This window comes from Pongo abelii, chromosome 18, assembly GCF_028885655.2.
Source record: "Pongo abelii isolate AG06213 chromosome 18, NHGRI_mPonAbe1-v2.0_pri, whole genome shotgun sequence".
NCBI lineage: Eukaryota > Metazoa > Chordata > Mammalia > Primates > Hominidae > Pongo > Pongo abelii.
Window position 1 is genome coordinate 3,327,150 of NC_072003.2, and position 22,373 is coordinate 3,349,522.

The window sequence follows — 22,373 nt, forward strand, 5'->3', positions numbered from 1 at the left end:
GTGCAGGGTGTCACTTTCTCCATTAGCTTTTTTTGATGGTTCAGTGGTTTACGAAGGTATTTGTTTTTGGTAGAGACGGGGCGCTCGCTATTTTGCCCATGATGGTCTCGAACTCCTGGATTGAAGCGTTTACTAGGTATTAAAGGAAAAGAACTTCATTAAAACACAGATTTTTTAAAAAAGGAAAATAACACACATGTTGGGGCAGGAAAGTAAACACCCAACGTGGCGATCCTGAGACTAACACCGAGCCAGCTGGGGATGTAGAGGGCGGATTTTGGAGGGTCGTTATTAAGAGGCTTCCGACCACTGGGCGGCACCCTTGGTCTAACGGACAATGAGGGGGAGGAGGACGGAGACCTACACTTCCGCAAGCGGCGGGCTTGGGATGAGGAGCCAGCTGCTGAGCAGGAATCGCGTGCCCCTTCCCATACACTCTATCCATCGCAAGTGCATCTTTCGCTAATTACCCCTAGACTTGGGTTCTCTCCTGAATGGAGACTAGGGCTTGTGAGGGAGTTGATCCACGCACCTCTCGCACCCTAAGCGAAGATCATACCCCTAGACCAAAGAGCCGAGCCAAAAATCAGACGTTCGGTGTCTTTCAGGTCCCTCTGCACGTGCGCGGTCTCTCTGGGGTCCCGACGATGCTCAGGAGCGGACGAGATCTAAACCGAAGCTTGGATTCCCGTGGAGGGGTGGGAGAAAGGCCAGGATAGGACGGGCAGGCTGTGCAGAAACCACCGCGGAGTGATGCAGAGACTGGTCTAAGACAAGCGCCAACGTTCTGTCGTCCGCCCCGGTGGCCTAATGGATAAGGCATTGGCCTCCTAAGCCAGGGATTGTGGGTTCGAGTCCCACCCGGGGTAAGGAAAGGCTGAGTTTTAGTGTTCCTTACCGGGGAGAAAAGTTGAAATTTGATATACGGCCATTGGAAGTGCGGAGTTTCGGGAGGGTTTCCCAGACAGGCTCAGGTACAGAAACCTGTACCTGTTTTCAAATAAGATGATCGCAATTTCAGGTCACAGAGAAAAGGAGTTGAATCTTTTACAGGATTTTAAGTACCATCCATTTAACTTGATAGAAAGGAATGATTGTTTATTTTTCCAGGTTTGTTAATTCTATTATGGTTACATATATTTTTTAAATCTTTTTTTTTTTTATAAACACACAATTATTTACAGATTAAATTACAGGACAACTGGTTTGTTTTAAAAATCATAAAACTGAGGCCAGGCGCAGTGGCTAACGCTTGTAATCCCAGCCTGTAATCTCCGTTTCAAAAAAAAAAGAAATCATAAACTGGATGGAGGTATAGATGAAACTACTTATCCATGAGTAGATAATGGGGGACATGAGGGGACATTGCACTATTTTCTCTCTTTTAATACATATTTGAAATAGTCCATAGTATTCTTTTTTTTAAATCCATGCAATATATGACGCCATCTTCAAGGTAAAAATTTCCCGAACTACAGGACATGGTGTAAAGTAAAATCAGAAGCCGCTCTGATGGGGACCACTGCTAGAGTTTTGTCATAAATATGTATAAAAACATGGTTGGCTTTTGCCTTTAAAACCCATAATTGGCCTGGGCGCAGTGGCTCCCGCCTGTAATCCCAGCACTTTGGGAGGCCGAGGCGGGCGGATCACGATCAGGAACCAGCCAGACCAACATGGTGAAACCCGGTCTCTACTAAAAATAGAAAAATTAGCTGGGCGTGGTGGCATGCGCCTGTCATCCCAGCTCCTCAGGAGACTGAGGCAGGAGAATCACTTGAACCCGGGAGGTGGAGGTTGCAGTGAGCGGAGATCGCGCCACTGCACTGCAGCCTGGGTGACAGAGTGAGACTCTGGGTCAAAAATAAATAAATAAATAAATAAATAAATAAATAAATAAATAAATAAATAAAACAAACCCATAATTGGGACTCTTCTGTTTTTCCAGCTCTGGCCTGGCTTCTCTCACTTCCCCAAACATCCTGGACCCCATCATCCCCACTGAAATCAGGGACCTCACCTCAATGGCATTACCTTCCTCACCTCAATGGCGTTACCTTCCACACCTCAATGGCGTTACCTTACACCATCATAGGCCACCTGTAGAGAATGGCCACCACAGAGCCACTTAAGGAAGCTGATGCTTCCATGATGGATTTTTTTGGGAGGCCTTGTGAAAGGGAGTGTCCTGGACTGGTGCAGTAGCTCATGCCTGTAATCCCAGCACTTTGGGAGGCGGAGGCGGGGGGATCATGAGGTCAGGAGTTCGAGAGCAGCCAGGTCAATATGGTGAAACCCCATCTCTACTAAAAATACAAAAATTAGCCGGGTGTGGTGGCGCTCGCCTGTAGTCCCAGCTACTTGGGAGGCTGAGGCAGAAGAATCACTTGAACCCAGGAGGCAGAGGTTGCAGTGAGCCGAGATCGTGCCACTGCACTCCAGCCTGGGCGACAGAGTAAGACTCCGTCTCAAAAAAACAGAAAAGAAAAAAAGAAAAAAGAAAGAAAGAAAGAAAGGGAGTGTCCTCTGGTCTTCTCAGTGGTATGCACATTATGCATGATAGATGCACTCCGACATTGCTTGGTGTCTTTAGGTTTCTTTCTCTACAGTTTGCCCGAGACGTTCTGGCAGCCCAGTCTCATTAAACATAGGCCACCACTGAGTTCAATTTTCAGCCAACCAACCAAGAAACCTGGTAGGGCCATGGTCAGCTGCATGAGATAACATATTAACTATAGGCTCTTTGGGATGTGCACCTAGATGGATAAATTCACCAGATACAAAATCATATCCCATCCCCCTTATGATGGCTTAAAGTAGCCAAACTTGTTTTGTTTCTGTTTTGTTTTGTCATGTATGCTGTTTTCTCCAAGGTCAACCTTTGTAGTTCAAGATTCTCAATTTTGAGTCCAATCTGATGTCACCACTTCTTCCTAATCAATGCTGTATCTTTCACACCAAAGATTTCCTAAGGCTGTGAATTCAATTTACATGCCATTCTGCAACATGCCTAGTTAAATGACACGTTTGATTTTTAGCAATATCAGCCTCGTGGCTTTAAGGTTATTGTATGGTTGCCATAAATTGTCCCTGGGTCTCTGAACATGACTTAGTCTAAAAGTTTAGAGACCTGATCTTGTCATTTTCTTTCTGTAAGCAAACCAGGGCCTTCAGAAGACTTCTTTCCATGCCATGAACTAATGGAAGTCCATGTGGTCGCCTGTGCTGCAACAGTCAGGCACAGCAGCCACTGGTCACCCAGGGCACTTGCTTCAGTCTGCAACTCCTCATAATCAACCAGGTCACGCATTGCCTGATCACGATGCTGTTGTATACTGTGAATTATAGCATCTCACGTTCCATTGGTAAGGACCTCAGCACTGCTTTGAAGCCAAAATTTGTTACCAAACCAATGTCCAGGTAGCAGTCAGGAAACCATCAGCTATATATATATATATATTTTTTAAGACAGGGTCTCACTCAGTCACCCAGGCTGGAGTGCAGTGGTGTGATCACGGCTCACTGCAGCCTCGACCTCCCAGGTTCAAGTGATCCTCCCCAGTCAGCCTCCTGAGTAGCTTGGACCGCAGGCACATGCTACTTATTTTTTGTAGAGACGGGGTCTTGCTATGTTGCCCAGGCTGGTCTCAAACTCCTGGGCTCAAGCAATACTCCCATCTTGGCCTCCCAAAGTGCTGTTCTTATAGACATGAGCCCCCACACCTCCCATTAGCTATTTTCACAGAATATTTAATATGACAGTTATTAGATAGGTATACATACTTGTTTTGGTGTTTGGAGATAGGGTCTCACTGTGTTGCCCAGGCTGCAGTGGCACGATCATGGGTCACTGCACCCGCAAATTCCTGGGCTCAAGTGATGTTCCTGCCTTGGCCTCCCTAAATGCTGGGATTACAGGCCTGAGCCATGGTACCTAGCTTAGAACCAGATTATAAGGGTGAGATTCTAAATTTGACTCCCCTGCTGGCTGGCTGGCTGGCTGGCTGGCTGGCTGGCAATGAGGACCACGTCCCGGATGGTAGGTGAGAGTCCTTGGTGTGCTGTAGCGTGCAATTATGAGAATTTTTGCCAGTGTTAAACTGGGGTGAATAGAAGGAGAATTCCTCTTAAGGCAAATATTATGCAGAGAGGGTCCCAAATGCTCTGTGTACTGAATATGGAACATGTACGCAAATTTTATACATACGTAATTTTTATTTCTTTTTTTTTTTTTCTTTTTTTTTTTGGAGTGCAGTGGCACGATCTCGGCTCACTGCAAGCTCCGCCTTCCAGGTTCACGCCATTCTCCTGCCTCAGCCTCCCTAGTGGCTGGGACTACAGGTGCCCACCACCATGCCTAGTTAATTTTTTCTCTTTTTTAGTAGAGATGGGGTTTTACCGTGTTAGCCAGGTTGGTCTCGATCTCCTGACCTGGTGATCCACCCGCCTCGGCCTCCCAAAGTGCTGGGATTACAGGCGTGAGCCACCGCGCCCGGCCAATTTCTTTTTATTATTATTATTTTGAGATGGAGTCTTACTGTGTTGTCCAGGCTGGAGTGCACTGGCGCAATCTCGGCTTACTGTAACCTCTACCTCCCGGGTTCAAGCGATTCTCCTGCCTCAGTCTCTGAAGTAGCTGGGACTACAGGCGTGCGCCACCAAGCCCGGCGAAAATTTGTATTTTCTTTTAAGGGCTGGGGTCTCACCATGTTGCCTAGGCTGGTCTCAAACTCCTGGGGTCAAAGTGAGGGGATTACAGGCATGAACTACGAAGCTCGGCCCCTTTTTTTATGAGACAAGATCAAGGGGATCCTGATATATCCTGAAGCCAGTTGGGTGGTGGAGACTTTTGTGTTTGCCTGACCAACAATTCCCGATTTGCAAGGTATACGGAGTCACTTCCACGTTTTCTTACTTAATTTACTCGACTTTCTTCCAAGTTGCAAGACTAATCTGTCCGACAAAACCTTCACGCCCAACGTGGGGCTCGAACCCACGACCCTGAGATTAAGAGTCTCATGCTCTACCGACTGAGCTAGCCGGGCGATCATGACAAAGACGGTTTCCCACACGTCCATTGGAGCTCTCCAGAACTTCCCTATTCTATATAAAATTGGTGGGGATGAGTCCTGGATCCGAGACTTGAGACATGCTACATGCTGAGCACTACAGCCCTAAGCTCGGCGCGAACGGAGGACGCCACCAGGCCCGTGTGGTCTGCCGTCCTTCGCGGGTGTGTGCCACGTCTGCCGACCCTCGTGGGGCTGTATCCTGTCTGCCGACCCTCGTGGGCGTGTGTCCCGTCTGCCGTCTCTCGCGGGTGTGTGTCCTGTCTGCTGTCCCTCGTGGGGGTGTGTCCTGTCTGCCGACCCTCGTGGAGGTGTGTCCTGTCTGCCGACCCTCGTGGAGGTGTGTCCTGTCTGCCGTCCCTCGCGGGTGTGTTTACTGTCTGCCGACTCTCGCGGGCGTGAGTCCTGTCTGCCGACCCTCGTGGGCATGTGTCCCGTCTGTCGTCCCTCGTGGGTGTGTGTCCTCTCTGCTGTCCCTCGCGGGTGTGTTTCCTGTCTGCTGTCCCTCGTGGTGTGTGTCCCCTGTCTGCCCTCCCTCGTGGGTGTGTGCGGCCCCTGCAGCTCCCGGGAGCGGGAACGTCGGGGACAAGAGCTGAAGGGACGAAGGACACTGGAGATGGCCAGGGGGAAACTCGGCGTGACTCTCTCTTAGGGTTGTGAGAGGTTCCGGGGTCAAACCACGGAGGTCCCCTCATTTTCAAACCGTCATCCCTGTTTAGGGCGGGCAGCGAGGCCTCACCACAGGGACAAGCCCGGTAGACCTTTCTCCTCCTTAGGCTCCCAGTAAAATGCTGGGTCCCTTGCCAGTGGAAAACGGAAGAAAAGTTTGGAGCGTTTGTAGAGCCGCCCGTTTGGGAAGAAATGAACTCTGACCCCAGCTCCGGCTCCTGTATCGGAGGTCCCAGGGCTGCGAGGGTCGCCTGGGCAGAGCTCAGGCCGAAAGGGGCTCGGCTGAGGACAGGAGCTCGAGGTGTGTGCGGGAGACGGGATCCCTTCTTAGGACGCCCGGGCTGGCCTGCTGGGAGGCGGCGGGGTCTCCTCCTCAGGGTCCTGCACTCGGGTTTCACATTGAGTGAAATTTCAGGGCTGGGGCTCAGCACGCGAGACCCCTGCCTCACGCAGGCCACACAGTCCACCTCCCCACGGGTCGCAGCCCCTGGTCACCGGCCCTCCTCTCGGTGCTGGGGCCGCCTGGAGCCGCTGGGAGCCGGGTGGCCCTCGGGGGAGTCGGCGCCGCGGTGCCCCGGGTGCCGGGTCCGCATCTGTGCGCCTGAGGGCGGGGGTCGTACAGGAGCTCTTCCCGGGGCTGGTCCCCGAGGCGCTGCACCTCCTACCAGCTTCCTGTGATCGAAACCGAAACCTCCACCTGCGCAACCCTCTCAGATGGGCTTGAGGTTGGGGTGTGGCCAGGACCCGGGCGGGGAGGCGTGGGGGGTGGAGTGAAGGCGAGGGCTGGGGGGTGCGCGCGGAGGAGAGTGGAACCGCGGGTGTGGACCTCCAAGGATAGACGTCAGGGAGCTGTCGTGTTGGCTCGTTGGTCTAGGGGTATGATTCTCGCTTTGGGTGCGAGAGGTCCCGGGTTCAAATCCCGGACGAGCCCGCTTCTTTTTTTTTTCTTTTTTCCGAACACCATCATTTTCTCACGGTGAAGATTGAGGAGCTTCACGGAGTCCCGGTCGCAGGGAACTTGGTCTCTCCGTGGCAGACGCAGGCGCCGGGGCCGATCCGACTTCCCGCTTCCGTCCAGCTTGCAGCCCCTCGCCTTGTCCGGCTACAGGCATTATTCGCCTGCGCCTCCTGACCGGAGCCTTCCACCTGGGAGTTCTGAGTGCTCCTAAGGCCTGGCGCTGGGGCAGTGGACCCTAGATCCGGGACCCGAAAGAAGGGCAAACGCCTCCCCCGCCGCGTCTGCCTCTGCAGACGTGGCCCTAGATCCCGGGTGGCCATGGAACTTGGTCTGGGCGTGTAGTTTTCCTTTGAGTGGGACGGTTCTAAGTTTAAATTTCGGACGAGCCCAGGGTTTCGAACTTCCCTCCTTTTCTCTTTCTCTCTCTTTCTCTCTCTCTTTCTTCCTCCCTCCCTCTCTTTCTTTCTTCTTTCTTTCTCTCTCTCTTTCTCTTTCTTTCTTTCTTTCTCTTTCTTTCTTTCTTTCTTTCTTTCTTTCTTTCTTTCTTTCTTTCTTTCTTTCTTTCTTTCTTTCTTTCTTTCTTTCTTTCTTTCTTTCTTTCTTTCTTTCTTTCTTTCTTTCTTTCTTTTCTTTCTTTCTTTTCTGTCTGTCTGTCTGTCTTCTCTTTTATTTTCCTTTTTCTGTTGCCCAGGCTGGAGTGCTGGAGTGCAGTGGTGCGATCTCGGCTCACTGCAACCTCGACCTCCCAAACTCAAGGGATCCTCCCACCTCCCGAGTAGCTGGCACTACAGGTGCTCACCACCACGCCAGGCTAATTGTATGTGTGTATGTGTGTAAAACCGAGGTCTTGCTGTGTTCTGGAGGCTGGTGTTCAACTTGCACTCAAGCAATCTTCCTACCTCGGCCTCCCCTCACAAAGTGCTGCAATTACAGGCCAGAACCACCATGCTCAGCTGGCTCCTTTTCCTTCCAGGTCCTGAGGTCGCAGCGGCGCTCCCTCCGGTACATGGCGGGGAAGAGGTGCGGTTCCGGGAGCCTGCAACGCCTCTGGGGAGTCCACGCCTGGCTCCTAGCCCTTTGCCCGAGGACGGAGGAGGACTTGGGGTGCTTCCCCTAGCTGATGGTCTCAGTTCTCCAGGGGCGGCGGGGAGAGCAGGAAGCCCCAAAACCCGAGCTGGGTTTCCTGTTTGGAGTCGCAGGGTGTGGCAATGTTGAAGCTCGCCGTGCCCCTCCTACCCATGGGAATTAGAATCCGGTCCAGGACAAGCATCGGGAAAGGGGGACAGTTTGTGACCGAGGAAACTAGGACTGATCCAGAACAGCGAAGGCAGAGACGCGTTGGGCTCATGAAGGGCGACCAAGGCCCCGACCCCTCTTCCGCTTGGCTCGTTGGTCTAGGGGTGTGGTTCTCGCTTAGGGAGCAGAGGGACAAGCCCGGGAGACCCAAGAGGTCCCGGGTTCAAATCCCGGACGAGCCCACACTTTAAGAACCCAGCAGGGGCTGGGCGCGGTGGCTCACGCTTGTAATCCCAGCACTTTGGGAGGCCGAAGCAGTGGATCACTTGAGGTCAGGAGTTCAAGACCAGCCTGAGCAACACGGTGATACCCTGTCTCTACTAAAAATACAAAAATTAGCTGGGCATGGTGGTGCACGCCTGCAGTCCCAGCTACTCAGGACGCTGAGGCAGGGGAATCGCTTGAACCTGGGAGGCGAAGGTTGCAGTGAGCCGAGATTGTGCCACTGCACTCCAGCCTGGGCGACAGAGCGACACTCTGTCTCAAAAAAAAAAAAAGGAACCCAGCACTTTGGGAGGCCAAGGCGGGTGGATCACGAGGTCAGGAGATTGAGACCATCCTGGCTAACACAGTGAAACCCCGTCTCGACTAAAAATACAACAAATTAGCCGGGCGTGGTGGCGGGCGCCTGTAGTTCCAGGTACTCGAGGGCTGAGGCAGGAGAATGGCGTGAACCCAGGAGGCGGAGCTTGCAGTGACCCGAAATCGCGCCACTGTACTCCAGCCTGGGCGACAGAGCGAGACTCAGTCTCAAAAAAAAAAGAAAAAAAAAATCAGTGTTTGTGTCTGTGGCGTTGTCCTTGGGGCACATTGGTGGTGGGACACAGGCTGTTTAACCAGGGAATTTTTTTCTGCGGCAGTCAGGGTGGATCTTGTCCTGAGGGACACCCCCGAGTGACTGGAGTGGTGGTTGCATCCCGGGATGAGTGAGGCTTGTGACCTGGAGCTCCCAGACAAAACCTACTCCCGCAATGGAGCGTGTCCCGCAGAAGTTGAGCTTCTTACGACTGCAGATTTGCTCTGCTGCCTAGGCAAGGCTGATAGCAGTGGCTCACTTCGTTGACCAAACTAAGGAAAACTGTGGGTGGATTTGTCTGGTAGCTGGGTTCAAATCCCTCATAGGACTGATTCTAAAGTTGCCTTGCTCAGAGAGAAATGAAGCGGGGCCGGGATCCACTGTAGAGAGAGCTTTGGCTGGCTGGCGGCGTGCAAGGCCGGACTGCATAGGTGGCAGGGGCGTGGTTGTCAAATAATCAAAATGATCAGGCACTTCAGGTCCCCGGGAAAGCGGGCACAGAGGTGGCCACCCCTGTTCCCCTCCTGGCACCATGGTGGTAAGGACCGCCGGGAGCCCATGCCCACCTCCCTCAGCTCCCGTGATGCGCCCGGGGGAAATGTGGTTGGAAATCGCGGCGGCCGGGTACGGTGGCTCGCGCATGTAATCCCGGCACTTTGGGAGGCCGAAGTGGAAGAATCTCTTGAGCCCAAGGAGTTCAAGCCCAGCTTGGACAACGTAGTGAAACCCCACCTCTACAAAACAATTTTAAAAGTTAGCAGGGCGTGGTGGTGCGCCCCTGTGATCCCAGCTACTCCTGTGTCTGAGGCAGGAGGATCGCTTGAACCTGTCTCAAATAAACAAAGGGCGGGGCGCGGTGGCTCACTCCTGTAATCCTAGCACTTTGGGAGGCCGAGGCGAGTGGATCACTTGAGGTCAGGAGTTCGAGACCAGCCTGGCCAAGATGGTTAAACCCCATTTCTACTAAAAATACAAAAATTCGCCGGGCTTGGTGGCGGGCGCCTGTAATCCCAGCTACCCGGGAGGCTGAGGCAGGAGAATCGCTTGAACCCGGGAGTTGCCCCTGGCGACAGGGCAAGACCCTGTCTCGAAAACAAACAAACAAACAAAAAACAGAAACGTACATGGGAATGGGGGAGGTTGTGTGCCTGTGGGGGCAGAGGAGAATTTGCAACTCTGCACTTCCCACCCAATTTTTCTGAGAACCTAAAACTGCTCTTAAGCTGTTTTTTGTTTTTGTTTTTGGTTTTTTTTTTTTTTTTCCTGAGACGGTGTCTCGCTCTTTCGCCCAGGCTGGAGTGTAGTGGTGTGATCTCGGATCACTGCAACCTCTGCCTCCCGGGTTCAAGCAATTCTCTACCTCAGCTTCCGGAGTAGCTGGGATTACAAGCGCCCGCCACCATACCCAGCTTTTTTTTTTTTGTATTTTTAGTAGAGACGAGGTTTCACCATCTTGGCCAGGCTGGTCTTGAACTCCTGACCTCGTGATCCACCTGCCTCGTCCTCCTAAAGTGCTGGGATTACAGGCGTGAGCCACCGCACCCGGCCATTTTAAGACATTTTAGCCGGGCGCGGGATTACAAGTGTGAGCCACCGTATCTGGCCTGCTTTCGTTTGTAAAGCCCATATTTTTCTTCTCTTGGGTCTCCAATAACTGTGATGTTAGATCTTTTGTTAAAGTCCCACAAACACCCGAGGTTCTGTTATTTTTTTTTAAGTTTATTGTCTCTCCGGGTAATTTCTATTGTTCTGTCTTCAAATTTGAGGAGTCTCCTGTTTTCTTCCATTCTGCTGTTGCCCATTCATTAAAGCTCCTTCCTTTGGTTTTGTATTTCTAGGGTCTAAACTTTCCGCTTAGTTATTCTTTATATTTTCTACTCCTTTGCTGAGACTTCATATTTTTTCATTTGCATGAAGCAGGGGTTTTAGTTGAAGCATGTTTATGGTGACCGCTTCACCACCTTCGTCATCCTGTCAGATGGTCCAACACCGGTGTCGGTGTCCGTTGTGCGTTGATTGACATTGTTTGTTGTTGTTGTTGTTGTTGTTGTTGAGACGGAGTTGCCCAGGCTGGAGTGCAGTGGTGCCATCTCGGCTCACTACAACCTCCGCCTCTGGGGTTCAAGCGATTCTTCTGCCTCAGCCTCCCGAGTAGGTGGGATTACAGGCGGGTGCCACCATGCCTGGCTAATTTTTTGTATTTTTAGTAGAGACGGAGTTTCATCATGTTGGCCAGGCTGGTCTCCAACTCCTCACCTCAGGTGATTCACCCGCCTCAGCCTCCCAAAGTGCTGGGATGACAGGCGTTAGCCACCGCGCCTGCGCGCCCGGCCTGATTGACATTTTCAAGCTGGGATTTTGCAGGCTTTCAGAATGACCAGGTCTGCGCTGACACTCCCTGGGTGGGAGCAGGAGGGACGCCTGGGGCTGCTCCTCATGTGGACAAAGAGGAAGTTGGGCTGACGGCCGATGTCCGATGACCGCCAGGCCGTGAGGCTGCTGCTGGGCCCTGGGTCACAGGTCGAGGTGTCAGGCCTCTGAGCCAAAGCTCAGCCATTATAACCCCTGTGATCTGCACGTATACGTTCAGATGGCCTGCAGGAGCCAAGAAGTCTGAAGAAGCCAAAAACACCACAAAGAAGTAAAACAGCCAGTTCCTGCCTAAACTGATTAACCAACATTACAACATTCTACCGTTGTGACTTGTCCCTGCCCTACCTTGGCTGATCAATCGACTTTGTGACATTCTTCTTTTGGACAGTAAATCTTTTGACCTCGTTACCATACACCTTGTGACCCCCTCCTCTGCTAACAATAGATAACCACCTTTTACTGTAATTTTCCATTACCTACCCAACTCCTATAAAGCAATCCCTTCCTCGTCTCCCTTCGCTGACTCCTTTTTCGGACTCAGTACGCCTGCACCCAGGTGATTAAAAAAGTTTTATTGCTCACACAAAGCCTGTTTGGTGGTCTCTTCTCACGGACGCGCTTGACAGAGGCCGCCCTGCAGTTCCTGTTCCGATCTAAGGAAGGGAAGGGGAGGCGAGGAAGAACTGGGTCCCAAGACAAGCGGGTCCGTTTCGTGAGGCGCACACTCAGGACAGACCCTACCCCGCTTCTCTACTCTTTCCCTTCAGTCCCTCCTTCCCGGCCTCCCCTGGCCCCCTGACCCCGCACTGATCATTAATGCAGAAGCAGCGCAGACCAGCAGCCGGGATCGCCTGTAATCCCAGCACCTTGGGAGGCGGAGGCGGGCGGATCACCCGAGGTCGGCAGTTCTGAGGTCGGCAGTTCGAGACCAGCCTGACCAACATGGAGAATCCTCTGTCATGAGCCGCTTGCCTCCACCGTGCACGCAGATCTGCAGGGGAGTGGGAAGAGGCAGGCTCTTTGGGTGATTTGAAACGGTTTGGAGATATGCAGAGGCCGGGCTCAATATTAAGAAGGAATTGGGATTTATATTGTCAGCGAAGCGTGGACCCAGACCTCTTCGGATCCGCACTTGGGCCCCAGAGAGAGGTTGTTCCTTTCCTTCCCGCCTCCCACTCACGACCACCCTGAGAGGTCCCCGCCTGGAGCCATGGCTAATGGTCCCTGACTACAAATTCCACCTGACTGGAGGCTCGGGTTTGAGGTTACACAAGTCGCCGAGAAGGGGAGGATAGGGGCTCCCAGATGTCCAGAGACCCTGGCAGGGACTGTGCACCCAGCTGTCTGAATGCCAGAGGCCGGCTCCGCGGGTAGCCATGCCTGTGCCACCTCCTCGGGACTAGAGTCACCACAGCCTTTGTTTTTTTGTTTTTGTTTTTGTTTTTGCAGCGCCTGTTTTGAGGATTCTGAACATTAGGGTGGGAAGCAAGTATTATTACATCAGCCCGGCTAGCTCAGTTGGCAGAGCATGAGACTCTTAATCTCAGGGTCGTGGGTTCGAGCCCCACGTTGGACGGAGCTTTTACCATTCTTGGTACACAGAATTCAGCATCATCACAGGTGACCCAGTTTCCGATAATTGGCCCCTAACTGGAAGGTAAAGTTTCACTGAGTCCCAACTCAATCCATGTCCACTTCAGAGATTTCAAGGCCTCCTCCCAAATTCATCAATCTGACGACTGGCTGTGTTATCTCTCACAGCCGGTGTACCAGAACCAGAGTCTCTTAGGAAAAAGAATAGGAGATTTTGCACCCCAGGGAGGTCTGTCTGCTCACCCCTAGACTGGGATAGAGAACCTGGATCCCTTTCCTTTAGCACAAGACCCAAAGTTTCTTCCCCTCCCCCAGGAGACTCAGTCCCAGGGCTGGAGGTGGATGTGCTGCTTCGAAGTTCAGCCAAGGGAGAAGGGCCCTCCCACCCAGTTCAGCTGAGACTGTGGGTCAATGTAGGGGCCAGTCCTACAGGGTCTGTGGGCTTTTCTCCCCGTGTATGGAGATGAGAGACTGTAGAAATAAAGACACAAGACAAAGAGATAAAAGAAAAGACAGTTGGGCCTGGGGGGACCACTACCACCAAGACGCGGAGACCGGTAGTGGCCTCGAATGCCAGGCTGCGCTGTTATTTATTGGATACAAGACAAGGGGGCAGGGTAAGGAGTGTGAGCCATCTCCAATGATAGGTGAGGTCACATGGGTCACGTGTCCACTGGACGGGGCCCTTCCCTGTATGGCACCCGAGGAGGAGAGAGAGAGAGGAAAGACAGCTTACGCCATTATTTCTGCATTTTAGAGGCTTTTAATACTTTCACTAATTCTGCTACTGCTATTTAGAAGGCAGAGCCAGGTGTACAGGATGGAACATGAAAGTGGACCAGGAGCGTGACCGCTGAAGCACAGCATCACAGGGAGACGGTTAGGCCTCCGGGCCCGACTAATGTCAGGCCCTCCACAAGAGATGGTGGAGTAGAGTCTTCTCTCTAAACTCCCCCGGGGAAAGGGAGACTCCTTTTCCCGGTCTGCTAAGTAGCGGGTGCTTTTCCTTGGCACTGACGCTACCACTAGACCACGGTCTGCTTGGTAACTTGCGTCTTCCCAGACGCTGACGTTACCTCTAGACCAAGGGGCCTTCTGGTGGCCCTGTCCGGGCATAACAGAAGGCTCACACTTGTCTTCTGGTCACTTCTCACCATGTCCCTCCAGCTCCTATCTCTGGATGGCCTGGTTTTTCCTAGGTTATGATTGTAGAGCGAGGATTATTTAATATTGGAATAAAGAGTAATTACTACAAACTAATGATTAATGATACTTATATATAATCATATCTATGATCTATATCTAGTATAACTCTTGTTATTTTATATATTTTATTATACTGGAACAGCTAGTGCCCTCGGTCTCTTGCCTTGGCACCTGGGTGTCTTTCCGCCCACTGGTCAACATGGAGAGACCACCTCCCACCTGCTCCACAGTCCCCCGGCTAACTCAGGCTCTTGTGAGAGACACCAGGGCCCCAGAAACCAGTATGACCCAGCCATTACTTATCTCTCTTACTGTTTGGATGGTGGCCCTTGTTATTAGGAGACCAGGAGTGCAGCCACCGAGTCCCTCCGAAACATGCCTAACAGATTTTTTGGAGGCGAAGGCAACCCCGTGTAGGATGCTAATCCGACATAAAGATTTCTGATTAATCCCACTTCTGGGACAGCCTCTAAGAGTTCTAGTTCATCTATTGTTTCTTGTGTAAGACTAACCATAAATTCTGCCCTTAGGTCAAAACAACCTTGCTGCTATTGCATTTACCATAAATCTTGCCCTTAAGCAAGTGCCTTAAACATTCCTCCCGAAGTACATACACCCTTTCCCTGTGGTATGTAGAACCTGGGTCTGGGCGGTAAAGGCATGGAGACCCACTATCTTGTCTCCCTGCCACCAGAGACCCAGACGTGGATTCTGTTCATAAGTCCCTAATAAATGTTTCTTTCCTAAGAAAGATGATTTGTCTGTATTTTTCTTCGGCCTGGCACCTTCCTTGGACTTTGGGTGTAGGTTTGCATTATGGTTGTAACCAGCCAAGGTGTGTCTTTGGAATGGGAGTCAAACTTTGATCTCTGGGCTTTAGAGTGGCTTTGGACACATTTCCCAGTGGGGGTGCTGAGGCAGTCTGGGGGCCCTGAGGAAGGCAGATCAGAGGCTGGGACAAAAGGCTATAGGCACCTCACCAGCCCAGGTCCCAATAATGTAGCACCATCACCTCAGCCTCTGGTCAGAGTTCGACTCCCATCTGGAGGATGTTGGCTCTTGGGGCCTTATAACCATGACCGTGTGTCACAGCAATACATGGGGAATGGGGCTGGGGTCACTTGTGTCCTTGGCCTGTGAGGGTTGCAGAGCCAGGGGTGGGTTGGGGAATGGTGCCCACTCTTCTGTCCGAAACTGTCAATCCTGGGCATTTTTCAGGGAGGGGATAGGGCTATCCTGTAATTGTCATTGCCTCTTTTTAGAAAGATTGGAGCTATCAGGCCGGGCGTGGTGGCTCACGCCTGTAATCCCAGCACTTTGGGAGGCCAAGGAGGGTGGATCACAAGGTCAGGAGATTGAGACCATCCTGGCTAACACGGTGAAACCCCGTCTCTACTAAAAATACAAAAAATTAGCCAGGCATGGCGGCGTGCGCCTCTAGTCCCAGCTGCTGTGGAGGCTGAGGCTGGAGAATGGCATGAACCCGGGAGGTGGAGCTTGCAGTGAGCTGAGATCATGCCACTGCACTCCAGCCTGGGTGACAGAGCAAGACTCCATCTGAAAAAAATAAAAATAAATAGAAATAAAAAAAAAGAAAGACTGGAGCTATCAAATAAAGGCTGAACTAGGTATATTCCAAGAGTACAAGGTTGGCCTTCAAGTCAAGAAAATTATCAAAATAATTCATGATATTAACAGAATAAAAAAAAAGTTATGTGGTGATCTTAATGTTTGGAAGGCGCTTGATGCAATTCACTCCTGTATTAATCGTTTGTTTGTTTTAGAGGCAGAATCTTGCTCTGTCACCCAGGCTGGAATGCAGTGGGGCAATCTCCGCTCACTGCAACCTCCACCTCCCGGGTTCAAGCAATTCTCTCTGCCTCAGCCTCTCGAGTAGCTGGAGTAGCTGGGGTCACAAGTGCCCACCACCACACCCGGCTAATTTTTGTATTTTTAGTGGAGTTGGGGTTTCACTATGTTGACCAGGCTGGTCTCGAACTCCTGACCTCAGGTGAGCCTCGGCCTCCCAAAATGCTGGGATTACAGGCGTGAGCCACCGTGACCAGCCAGAATCTTACTTTGTTACCCAGGCTGCAGCACAGTGGTGAGAACACAGCTCACTGCAGCCTCAACCTCCTCAGCTCAAGCAATACTCGCACCTCATGCACCAGCTAGTTTTTGTTGTGTTTTCTGTAGAGATGGGGCCTCACTATGTTGCTTAGGCTGGTCTCAAACTCCTGAGCTCAAGGGATCCTCTTGTGAGACATTGCGCCCAGCCCATTATTTTCCTTCTTTGCTTCAACTCCCATCAGTTACCAGTTCCTGGACTGGAATGCTGTTCTTCCTCCTCTTTCTCGACTGGCCCCTTATTTTCTCTCCTGTCTCAGCTTAAATGTCACTCCTAGACTCGTTGTTCCCATCTATATGGGATGTCAGGAACTCATCTATATATGACAACACCCTTATGACAGCCTGTAATTTTTGAAAGTCTATTCATTTTATCTTAATTTTCCAAGACAGGGTCTTGCTATGTTGCCCAAGCTGGAGTGCAGTGGTGTGATCGTAGCTAACTGCAGTCTCAGCCTCCTGGACTCAGGAATTCTCCTACCTCAGATTTCCAAGTAGCTGAAACAACAGACGTGTGCCACCACACCCAGCTAATTTTATTTATTTATTTCAGTGAAGTCTTATTCTGTCACCTAGGCTGGAATGCAGTGATGCGAACTCAGCTCATTGCAACCTCCACCTCCCGGATTCAAGTGTTTCTCTTGCCTCAGCCTCCCGAGTAGTTGGGATTACAGGCATGTGCCACCATGCCAGACTATGTTTTGTATTTTTAGTAGAGACAGGGTTTCACCATGCTGGCCAGGCCGGTCTTGAGGTCCTGACCTCTAGTAATCCACCTGCCTCAGCCTCCCAAAGTGCTGGGGTTACAGGCGTGAGCCACCGTAGCCAGCCTGATGAATTTATTTAAATTTAGCTACCGGGTCTTTCTATGTTGCCCAGGATGGTCTTGAGCTCCTGGGATCAAGTGATCCTCCCTCCTCGGCCTCCCAAAATGCTGGAATTACAGATGTGCATCACTGGGCCAGCCTATTTACTTTTTATTTTAAAATACTTGTAGATTCACAGTAGGTGGCCAAAAAGAAAAAAAAAAGGACAGAAAACTCTTGTGTAGCATTCACCCAGTTTCCCCTAAGACTTCCATAACTATGGCTCAGCATCAATGCCAGAAAATGAACACTGGCTGTTTTTTTTAAACGTATTTTTCTTGGTTATTGTCAATCTTCACTTCAAACTGTGTGCTCTTTGTTTTGTGTCCACCATTGTGCCCAGCAAAAAATTAGGTGCATGCTTTAACACATGATGCTATGATCTCTGAGAATAAAAAGTTTGACTCCATGGAGATAAATCTAGACCTGACTTGACTTTTTCATTTTATTTTATTTTATTTGAGACGGAGTCTTGCTCTTGTCGCCCAGCTTGGAGTGCAGTGACGTGATCTCGGCTCCCTGCAACCTCCGCCTCCCGGGTTCAAACGATTCTCCTGCCTCAGCTTGCCGAATATCTGGGATTGCAGGTGCATGCTGCCAAGCCCAGCTAATTTTCGTATTTTTAGTGGAGACGGAGTTTCACCATGTTGGCTAGGTTGGTCTCATTCCTGACCTCAAGTGATCTGCCCGCCTAGGCCTCCCAAAGTGCCGGGATTACAGGCATGAGCCACCCTGCCCAGCTTGACTTGTTCTTTTTTGTTTATTTGTTCGTTTTTGAGACGGAGTCTTGCTCTGTCACCAGGCTGGAGTGCAGTGGCCCCATCTCAGCTCACTGCAACCTCCACCTCCGGATTCAAGCGATTGCCCTGCTTCAGCCTCCCGAGTAGCTGAGACTACAGGCATGCGCCACCACGCCTGGCTAATTTTTTGTATTTTTAGTAGAGATAGGGTTTTCACCATGTTGGGAAGGCTGGTCTTGAACTCCTGACCTCGTGATCCGCCCGCCTTGGCCTCCCAAAGTGCTGGGATTACAGGTGTGAGCCACCGCGCCCTGCCGACTTTTTCTTTTTTAAAAAATTAAAATATGGCCTGGGTTTTTACTTTGGAAGAGGCGTGTTAACTTCAGAACTGTCCTAGGTTCAGTTCAGGTCCCCGGGAGGGAAGGGGGTTGAAGAGAGATGGAAGTTGGGCCTCTGAGCCCATTGCGCCCAGGAATCTGGGAGGCGGGGTGACCAGGTGCCCGGGCTCCATCCGCTGGGGCTGGGCAGCCCGCCTGCCCCCGCCCAGTACAGAGGCTCCTGCCGGGGGAGGCGTCCATCGCGTTCGCTTACTTCTCTAGACCAACAAGCGAGGGACGCGGAGACTGAGTTGGCTGCGGCCACTGGGCCCCCGGACACCGTCTTCATTCACTCCCACCCTCAGTCAAGCACCTGTACCTGCAGTCCTTCCCTAAAAGAAGAAAAACGGCCGGTCGCGCGCTGTCCAGGGTACTCAGTCCTGGATCCAGGAGGTGGCTGGCAGTGGAGCTGATTTCCGGGTTCCTAAACCCGGGCCCGGGGCCCAAGGCCCCGCCTGGTGGGGTCGCATCCTGCAGTTTGAGAAACCGAAGAAGGTAGGAGAGGGAGGCAGCGCCGGCTTTTCCTGTGAAAGATTCTTTCATTCACTCCATTCTTGTTCTTGCGCGCTGGATTTCCCAGGCTAACACAAACAACAGCTGATCGCAGCAGGCTGGGCTCCTCTGGGACTCTCACCCGGGCCTCTCGCACCCAAAGCGAGAATCATACCTCTAGACCAACAGGCCTCGGTGGCGGGAAGCACCATCTTTGCTCCCCTACTCCCACACCCCCCCCCGCCCCGCCCTTTATCTTTCTGGAACCCAAGACTTTGTATTCTCCGCTCTCCATAAACGTCGATGCCAGCGCTAGGAGCGTGGCCGGGAGCCCACGATCGCGGCAGCGAGAAGCCCAACCAGAGGGGAGGAGGGAGTCCCCGGAATGGGACAGCGCTCAGGTCTGGGGTGGGGTTGATCTAGGGCAAAATAGGGCGGGCGGCCTGTGGCGATGGGCAGAACCCTCTCGCCCACCACACGCGGAACTCGCTGGATCCTCTCCACATCCAGGCCGTTTCCACCGGCTTTCCAACCTGCTCACGTCCTTAAAAAAGGATCCAAAAGGTGTTGCGGTATTGGCCTATCAGGATTTGAACCTGAGGCCCACTCTCACCCTAATCAGAAACAGAGACGGAGAGAGTGTGTGTCGCTGTCATGCCCTTTGCCGTCGCTGCTCATCCCCAGTGACCTCCTGGAACTTTTTCAGCTCTTGCTGACAGAGGAAGAGACGGGGGCAGAGCTAACGTCTGAGTCAGGGCAGAGGCTCTGGGCTCCATCCAAGGGAGGCTATGGGGGAGCCTCTGGGATGGAGCCAAACACCGGCGCGGTCGGATGAAAGATGGGCTGGCCGCTCAGCCATCCTCCTAGGGCAAGGTCTTGGGTATGAGTCAGCAGCCCCAGGTGTGAGCGCAGACCCGGTAATCCCGGCGCAGGGGAAAAGACAGCGGGGAGCCCCAGGCTGCAAGCCTGACCCTGAGCATCCCCTACAGAGCCCAGTGTGGATGGGCTCTGTCTCCAGGGGGCTGGTTCACCAGAGTCTCCCCGCAGCGACCCCAGAATTCTGCCAATCACTTGGGTACGGCGATGAGCTCTATCCACTTCGGAATCAGCCGACTTGCGCCGGATCGGAGGCAGGTGTCTGAAATGTCAGCGGAAATACATGTATGGGAGGCTCGTTGGTCTAGGGGTATGATTCTCGCTTCGGGTGCGAGAGGTCCCGGGTTCAAATCCCGGACGAGCCCTAGAAGTGGTTACTTTTCCCTTGTCATTTTAGAGAATATAGAGCTTGAAAATCGGGGACCGACCCTGAAGCCTCATCCACCAGTCGCGTTCCTCGCTTCAGGTCGGTCCAGGTCTGTGCCTCAGCTGCAAGGGACCAGGATGCTCCTGAGGCTGGCCTGGTCGGCAGGTGCCTCAGCCTCGCTGGAGCCCCGCGCCCTTCTCCTTCCCAGCCCCAGACCAGAGACGCTGCACCCTCTGCAGCCCGGGTTGCTCAGCTCCACATGGGCTCTGGGTATGGGGGAGGCCGGTGGTTGGGTTCTGAGTGATCGGGGTGCACGGTCCGGGCGGGCCCTGGAGAGCTATTCGTTCCTCGACCTCCCCTCCTCGCCCTAGAAACCCACATCTCTGCAGGCCAAGGCGGAGTCGCAGATGAAGCTTGTTGAGAGCAGGTCAAAGCTGCGTGACCCGATGGCCCCCTGCTGCGCTGGCCAGGAAGGTAGCCAGGAGCCACTTATGGCTCTTAAACACTTGAAATATGGCTGGGCCACTTGAGATGTGCTGCTGTGAGTACAAAATACACATCGGGATTTTGAAGACTTAGTACCAAAAAAATAAGATATCTCATTCTCTCATTACACATGGTAATTAGATTTTGTGTCTACAGTACTGAATAATATACACACATATGAAAAACATATATATTTTATACCTAAACATATATATGTTTATATATTATATGTAGTATATATGTATCATATAATTATATTAATAATATGATTATATCATAATAATATAATTGTATTATATAATTATACTTTTCTTTGAGACAAGGTCTCGCTCTGTCGCCCAGGCTGGAGTGCACTGGCACCATCTCGGCTCACTGCAACCTGTGTCTCCAGGGTTCAAGAGATTCTCCTTCCTCAGCTTCTGAGTAGCTGGGAGTATAGGTGGATGCCACCACGCTTGGCTAACTTTTTTTTTTTTTTTTGAGACGGACTCTCACTCTGTCTCCCAGGCTGGAGTGCAGCGGTACGATCTTGGTTGGCTCACTGTAACCTCCACTTCCCGGTTTCAAGTGATTCTCCTGCCTCGGCCTCCTGAGTAGCTGGGATTACAGGTGCCTGCCACCACACCTGGCTAGTGTTTTGTACTTTTAGTAGAGACAGGGTTTTACCACATTGACCAGGCTGGTCTCAAACTTCTGACCTCGTGATCTGCCCACCTCGGCCTCCCAAAGTGTGGGATTACAGGTGTGAGCCACCACGCCTGGCCCTAATTTTTGTATTTTTAGTAGAGACGAGGTTTCACCATGTTGGCCAGGCTGGTCTCGAACTCCTGGCCTCAAGTGACCTGCCTGCCTTGACCTCCCAAATTGCTAGGATTAAAGGTGTGAGTCACTGGGCTACCACACCTGGCTAATTTTAAAAATTTTTTCATAAAAACAGGGTCTTGCTATATTGCCCAGGCTGATCTTGGACTCCTGGCCTCAAGTGATCTGCCCACCTTGGCCTCCCAAAGTGGCCAGGATTATGGGTGTGAGCCACTGCACCCGATCTACGATCTACGTGTCCTCTTCTCAATGTTTCTCTTCCCAGCATTTGGGCCCAGACAGAGAGGAACATCTGTGGAGACCAGGTCCCAGGTGGCTCTAAGACAGGTGGGACTTCCGCAGCTCTGCTCCTGCCTCCAAAGCGCCCCAGGCAAGGTCAGGGACTCCAAGCGCTATAATCCCAGCCCCTGCTTTTGTTCCACAACAATGTCCTCAGGGCTCGGACCCAGGGCCTGGCTAACAAAGAAACAAGCAGCCATGACTCAGCGACCCCAGACCACAAACTGCCCCAGCAAGCAGGTAGCCCCGAGGCCTGTTTGAGGTGGCAGAGAAGGGGATGTGTTTCCTTGGCCACCGCAGCTCAGGTGAGTCGCCCACAGTCCTGGTATTCGAGCCCCACTCCTGCCCTCCATTTCCTCAGGTGGCAACTCTAGAACTTTGGCTGGTCTAGGGGACTCAGCCCCAGAATACAGAGTCCTTATTGACATAGCAGATGTTGGAAATCGGAGAAGGCCTGATAGGAGCAGCCAAGTCACCTAAGGCCTCAGATCTAGGGAAAAAGAACACCACCTGTCACTACCTGCCCGACTAGCTCAGTCGGTAGAGCATGAGACCCTTAATCTCAGGGCCGTGGGTTCCAGCCCCATGTTGGGCGGAGTCTACCTTTTGAAGGGAGTTCTTTCATAGCTCAGGCCTTGTAGAGCTTGTAAGCAACACAGAATACTGTTTAGAGAGATCTCGAGAAAACTTCCCGGCTGCCTCATTGCATGAGGAGGAGGGTCCTCTGTTCTGGATCTCTGACTTTCATTTGGGGGGACGCGTTCTGTCTCACGTTTTCCACATTTAGGGATCCATTTGGGGGACGTGGCTTAAGCAGGGAGAGCAGAGCCAGGCACAGAGGTGCAGTTCCCATAGGTGTGGTCTAGGTGCTGCTCCTTCACCAACTGGGGCCTTCCTGCCTTACTTGTGACTTGGCTTTGGCCGGGTAGAGTCCCCTCCACCACTCACTCTGAATGAGAGTCACATCTTTTCCATTGGTGG

The 22,373-nt window shown here is 52.0% G+C and overlaps 6 non-coding genes across 6 annotated transcripts; 5 read left to right on the forward strand and 1 right to left on the reverse strand.

Moving 5' to 3' along the window:
- Positions 1 to 796: 796 nt before the first annotated feature.
- Positions 797 to 869, forward strand: TRNAR-CCU (transfer RNA arginine (anticodon CCU)). Its single transcript has one exon. It is a non-coding gene; the product is annotated as a tRNA-Arg (tRNA).
- Positions 870 to 4,972: 4,103 nt separating this feature from the next.
- Positions 4,973 to 5,045, reverse strand: TRNAK-CUU (transfer RNA lysine (anticodon CUU)). The gene has a single exon. It is a non-coding gene; the product is annotated as a tRNA-Lys (tRNA).
- A 1,552-nt stretch (positions 5,046 to 6,597) lies between these two features.
- Positions 6,598 to 6,669, forward strand: TRNAP-UGG (transfer RNA proline (anticodon UGG)). The gene has a single exon. It is a non-coding gene; the product is annotated as a tRNA-Pro (tRNA).
- Positions 6,670 to 12,664: 5,995 nt separating this feature from the next.
- On the forward strand, positions 12,665 to 12,737 carry TRNAK-CUU (transfer RNA lysine (anticodon CUU)). Its single transcript has one exon. It is a non-coding gene; the product is annotated as a tRNA-Lys (tRNA).
- A 6,994-nt stretch (positions 12,738 to 19,731) lies between these two features.
- On the forward strand, positions 19,732 to 19,803 carry TRNAP-CGG (transfer RNA proline (anticodon CGG)). The gene has a single exon. It is a non-coding gene; the product is annotated as a tRNA-Pro (tRNA).
- Positions 19,804 to 21,914: 2,111 nt separating this feature from the next.
- Positions 21,915 to 21,987, forward strand: TRNAK-CUU (transfer RNA lysine (anticodon CUU)). The gene has a single exon. It is a non-coding gene; the product is annotated as a tRNA-Lys (tRNA).
- The last annotated feature ends 386 nt before the right edge of the window (positions 21,988 to 22,373 follow it).